This window comes from Fukomys damarensis, unplaced genomic scaffold (assembly GCF_012274545.1).
Source record: "Fukomys damarensis isolate Sample0158 unplaced genomic scaffold, DMR_v1.0_HiC HiC_scaffold_39, whole genome shotgun sequence".
NCBI lineage: Eukaryota > Metazoa > Chordata > Mammalia > Rodentia > Bathyergidae > Fukomys > Fukomys damarensis.
The window spans coordinates 33,874,315-33,880,678 of NW_022900951.1; the positions used below are offsets into that span (position 1 = coordinate 33,874,315).

Genomic DNA, 6,364 nt, shown 5'->3' on the forward strand with positions numbered 1-6,364 from the left:
TATTTTGATGACATGGGGATATCTCAGTAGAAGCCTGAATTGAGCAAAGGAATGAGCTGTGCAGCTAGTTAGGGAGAGAGTATTTGGGGCCAAAGAAATGGTAAGCCAAAATATGGAACATTCTAAAAATGGCCGAGATTTCACTATAGCTGCAGGTCAATGAGCAAATGAAACAAGTAGGATCTTAATGGACACAGAAAGGATATTGAACTTTTTTCTGAATGAGCTTGAAACAAGCCTGTTTTGAATATAGACTAAAATGCTCAAGTATATGTTTCTTTTTTCCCCCCAGTTCCAAAGTCTTTATTGGTAAATAGGCTTTAGAAAAATGGATCCATCCTGTCTCTTCCAAATCAATGCAATGAAGACCTGCATCCAGGAGCTCCTTAGTGCTGAAGAAGACCCCTGCTTTGTCCATCTCTGTTCCTTGACCTAGTCATGATCACGGGACTTATAGTTAACCAATTCTTCAGGCTTAAACCACAGGCTGAGCTCTTTTTCAGCACCTTTATGGAATCTTTGCCATGAATGATATCCCTCAAAATATGAATATAGAAGTCCCTTGAATGGTGCCCAGCTTTGAATCTACAAGGTTGGTTTCCCCAAGCATCCAGGCCTATCACCACCACTTTTAAATTCTTCCCATTCCATGGTCACCACTCACTCTGAGTTCAAGTACTCAAGCCCAGAGAAGACAGGGCAGTCTTTCAGGTCTATATAATCTTCAGGTAGTCCTCTGAGGTCTGAAGGAACTTCACGGACACCATGCATTGTCCCTTTTGCTCAGAATGCTTGCTGATCTCGCTTACCAAGCTGTGCTGCATGCTGTTTAGCTTGATGGTGAGGAAGGTACGCTTGAGGTTGGCTGTGGTCCAGGAAGCTGGCAGGCTGAGCAGGGCCTAATGCATGATGCTATGCTTCAGGCTGGACTTAGGTTTCTAAAAGGATGACTCTGGCTCTTGTGTTGAGTTGAGACTCTGGGGTCAATGGTGAAATTAGGGAGAATAGCCAGAAGCATGTTGCAATAGTGCTGGGAAAAACAATGAAAGGTAGAATGTTGGTGGGCATGACACTTTCCATTGAAAAGTAGTTGGATTCTGAATATGTTTTGCAGTTATAACTGACAGGATTTTCTAGTAACATAAATGTAAAATAGAGAATAAGGAGAAGATTCAGAGTTGACACCAAATTTTTTGTCCAGAGCTATTTGATGAAGGGTGCTATTTATTGCACTAGGGAGGATCCTAGAAGGAATAATTTGAGTGAAGGGGAGTCAAGATCTGGCTTCAGATCTGTTGAGTCTGAGGAGTTTAATTACATCTTAGAGATGTTGAGGAGTCAATTGCATACATAAGCCTGGAGGTCAGCAGTGTTGTCAAGGCTACTTAGGAGATCAATATGGGAGCTGCAGCAAATGGATGATATTTAAGGCTATAAAATCCAAGATAAGGCCATAGGATGTAAGGATAGACAGAAAAGAGCGGAAGTCCAAGGACTGAATGCTAGGTCACCCCAGCATTTACAGGTTGGGAAGATGAGAGGTAACCAGAAAAGGAGACTGAGAAGCAACATCAGCAAAGGAAGGAAGAGATCCTCAGAGGGGTATTATCTGCAAAGCCTAGAGAAGAAAACATTTTCAGGATAAATTGTGTCACTGGGTCAAGTTATAGTGAAGTCTGAAAATTTATCTTGGTCTAATTTGTGGGGGTCATTAGTGATCTTAAAAAAGCTTCAGTGGGTTGGTGAGCATGAAAGCATTGTTGAGTGCTCAAGAAAGGGGGAAGAAAAGAAAGTAAACATAACTCCAGTTTTGCTGTAAGAGAGAGAAGAGAAACAAGGTGAAGCCTAGAGTGAGAGTGTGATAAAGGAGATTTTGGTGTTTTTGGTTAGAGTCATGACATTAGAGAAGGTAGTATCCAGAGAACAGACAGATTGCTTTAGCTTTAGAAAAGAGCATGGACAATTCTGTTGTGACAGGAGGGAATGTGGATTATATAATCACAGAGGCATAGTGGCTGGGACATTTGGTGGGGGTTAGAGAAGTTCCCTTCTGATTACTTCTGATTTCTCAGTACAGTAAGCAAAGTAATCAGCTGAAAGTGAAGACAAGAAGGGGAGTATCAGAGACTTGAAAAGGCAAGGAAAATGGGGAATCAGTTTTAGAGACTGACAGCATAGATGATTAGGAAAGTACAGTAGGACTCTAGAAGTGTTACAGACCTATTTGATGTTTGTGGTCATGAGTTTCAAATGAGAGCAGTTCCCACAGAGCTGCCTCAGCTCCTTAGATGTGGGTACCAAAACAATTGGAGAGATGGATTTCAACAGTGCTGGTGTGTGAAGGTGAAGGGGAGAGGAGACAGATTTGAAGTGATAGGAAAAGAAATAGAGGATGTGATGGGATCTAAGCCAGATAAGGAGTCAAGTAAAGCTACAAAAGAGGTTAAGAGAAACAAAAAGCTGGTAGGATCAGTGAATAAGGACTTCAATTTACATTCAATAATTGTTGGAATTGGGAGATTAGAGAATGAGGTGTAACGGTAGGGAAGTGATACAGAGCTGGAAAGCAGAACACTTAAAATTGAGATTAAATCAGGAATCTAATGACAAGGTCTAGGATGTGACCACTGGAGTCACTTAACCATTGGCTGAAGTAGGGCAAGGACATATCAATCACTGGAGGAGAAAAGGTCACAGTTCCAAGAAGCCAGAGAGTTGGAAGGATCAACTACTTTGGGTGTCAAAATTACTAAGAATTATGTTAGTTACAGCAGTGGTGGGAAAGATGAACCAAATGCTTAAGTGTTCAGGAAATGAGGTGAAGGGATGGCCAAGAGATGGGTAAGTGTCAGCAACAGGTATTTTCCATACTCTAGCTATGCTATGTACTTTTAAAATATGCGTTTGTTGTTTTTGTTCCACTGCTTCTCTCCTGCTCCCTACTAAGTTTTATGTATGTATGTATGTATGACTGTATTTATTTATTCTGGCTAAGCTAGTGCTTATTCCAAAAGTGTTGATTATTAGTTTCACAGAGAGAGCAAAGGGCAGGACCTTCTTTTCTTAGTTCTTTACCTAGAGTTTCTGAAATGCCAAACTATGTGCAGGTTCTTCCAGAAATTAAAAATGGATGTATCATATGATCCAGCATCCCAATAATGGGTACACATCCAAAGAAAATGAAATCAGCATGTGAAAGAGACATTTACACTCCTGTGTTCATTGTAATACTTTTCACAACAGCTAAAATATTGAATCTAACTAAGTGGCCATCAACTGATGAATAGATAAATAAAACCTTCTCTCTCTATTTCTGTCTCTGTCTCTGTCTGTCTGTCTCTGTCTCTGTCTCTCCCTCTCTCTCTCTCAGGAAGAAAGCATCATTTTTTATTACGTGGGTAGAAATGGAGATCATTATGTTAAGCGGAAATAAGCCAGGCACAGAAAGACAAAATTCACATAATCTCATACATGGAATCTAGAAAAAGTTGATATTACAGAAGTAGAGAGTAGGATGGTGGTTACCAGAAGCTGAGGTGGTTAGGTGGGTGGGGGAATGGAGAGATGATAGTCAAAGGATATCTAATTACAGTTAGATGGGAGGAATAAATTTCAAGAGATTTATAATAGAGCAAAATTACTCTATTGTATTTTTGAGATTTCAAGGTGATGATATATTGAACTCTTGAAAAGTGTGAAAAGAGTGGATGTTACATGAGAAAAATGATAATTATGCAAGGTGATGAATGTATTAATTAGCTAGCTATAGCTATCCTATAATGTATGTATTTTTCAAAACAATACATAGTAAAAACCATACAATGTTATCTGCCAATTTAAAAAATAAATGTAAAAGAATGTCAGTTGTCTGTTCAGCTACACTTCAATTCGGTAACAATAGCCCTTTTAAAGGTAGCACAGCCAAGTCAACTGCATGCTAGCAGTTATGTTCAATGCTCAATTAATGGAAATCTACAAGCTAAAGGCTACTTTCTCCAGACCCACACAGTAATAGACTAAAGGTTAGGCTTTAGCAAACCATCAAGGGGTTATTGCAGTTTCTGCTGCTTTCCAATCTTTCTGTATGCAAATTTACACACTCAGTCTGCTAGTTCTAGGATCTGACCACTGTGTCACCTTATTTCATATCTGCTAAAGCAGAGCTTTTCAAACTTAAGACAATTAGAATACCCCAATGAACTGTGAAAACTGTTAATTCTTGGCTTTCACCTTGATTAAACTGTAATCATTGAGTGCAAGGCCCAGGAATGAACATTTTTTTCATGTTTCTGGGATTTTAGAGGGCCAATTTTGATATTCCCTGCACTTATGTGGCTGCCAAAATATTGCCATAATATCACCAGTGATCTCTTCAAGGGGACACCACTCTCAAGTCCAAAGGAACAGAGCTCTAATGATGGAATTTACGGCAACCATCAGCAACTTATTGAGAGGCAGAGGGCTGGTCCGCAGATGTTAAATTTTGCAAGTCTAGATTAAGGCAGAGAATGACATGCACCAAATATACTCAAATTGCAATGGGATAATGGTTCTGAGCACATGGTCCTTTGCAGCACCTGCACCTTAAGGTGGATGTTCATTAAAAATATAGATTCTCCTGCCTTGTTCCAGATCTCCTAAGTCAGGTATTCTGGACGGAGAGCCAGCACTTCTGTTTTCACAAAATTGGGATTCTGATATGTATTTCAATTTCAGAATCATTATTCTTCACACTTTTGAACCCAAGCCATAGGACACCCCTTCCTTTGTTGCTCAGTTCAGTGTAGATTGATCTCAGTCGGTCTGTGGATCCAGTGCTCCATGTGTCTGACACTGGGGATGTTCTGAGTGTGGTAGGCATCTTGTTTTGATTACTATGCCAGACTGCATGGCAGCAATGTTGCCTGTGTCTTATCTGACACCATTCTGATAGATTTATATAGGGAGTAGCTCTTCCTCTCCCCTAAACATCCTAATATCTCTTCACAGGGAGGCCACCCGATGTTTACTCTCAAAGCAAATCTAGAGCAATACACTTTGATATGTCTAAGAAGCAAGCCATATGTTTTCACAAAGGAAGGCTCCTGTCTCAGAAGCTTCATGAACACTTACTTGTTGATATAAATTTCATTGCTGAAAGCCATTAAGCCAGGTGTTGCCCCAAGCTATCCCACTAGAGCTGTCCTTTTCTTAAAGAATGCCACTAATTTAAAGTTTACTAACATGAAAGTAGGAGTGTCCATTTTATGCAAAGTCACATACAAATGATTTAGAATTATTTCCATCACTATCCCCTTCATTAGTCCAGAAAATAAGAGTCTAAATGAATTATATAGGAGTTTTGTATTGGCTGTTGATTATTTTAAAATTCATTCTCTTATTTAAAAGTAATAGAGATTTCACAGTTTATATGGCCTGATTTTTATTCAGATTTGAAAGTCATTCCCATCAAATTAAAATTCCTTTGGGCCCTTTAAAATGCCTTGAATTAAAGTTTATTATTTAATAACTAAAGAATACGAAGGGAATGTGAACTGACTTTCTGAATCTTCATTGATATGGAAATTTCCAGAAGATTCACAGCCTCTCCAAATTAATATTTCTTCTATTTAGCAGACAGGCTGGTGCTGGGGGAGGACCCAGACACAGCAAAGATACCTAGGTTTCTGTCTAGGCTTTACTGAAAGGGACTTAAGGCAAAGAAAAGAACTAGACCACTGGGTCACTGTCCTTGAAGAACTTAGAAAAATAGAGCGGGGTGGGGAGAAGAGAAAGGGGAAAACATGTAAAAAGGCTGTAGTATCAAGCAAGCCTCAGTGAACACAACTGATAAACTAACATAGATAATGTCTAATTCTAAAGTGCATCTCACAGATGCAAGGAATCAGAATCTGCATTTTAATGGCATTCCCAGGTGACTGGTGTGCACCTTAAAGCTTGAAAAGTACTGTTTTCAGGTGCTCGCCACTGGCCACACTACTCTTCACCAAGTGAGAGTAGGAAGGTATCAAGCCCATGCGCCTGCTGCTCAGAATTTGCTCATCTGCTGCAATACCCTCTAGGTTACTGGGGTTAAAGGGGTCCCGGATGAGGCTGTTTGGAGGACAGAAGCAGGGAGATCTGTGGAAGAAGTTTGGTGAGGTGGAGGAAAGGTTCACATACATGGGCCCTGGGGCTTCCTCATGTGGGATGGACCTGTGAGGGCCGGGGGAGGGGAGGAAGAAGTGGCTGGGTGCCAGCTCTCTCTGCTCCTCTAGATTCCTCTATGGAACTCCAATGAGTCCCTGAACTCTTAACTTCACATCTGGCCTTCCAAGTTGTTATGACAGTTTGTTTGTCAAGATAGAAGGAGAGAACCTTTTTT

General features: G+C 40.2%; 1 pseudogene; it reads right to left on the bottom strand.

Annotated features, from left to right (window-relative positions):
* Positions 1-432: 432 nt before the first annotated feature.
* Positions 433-6,164, bottom strand: LOC104870557 (annotated as a pseudogene).
* Between the last annotated feature and the right edge of the window lie 200 nt (positions 6,165-6,364).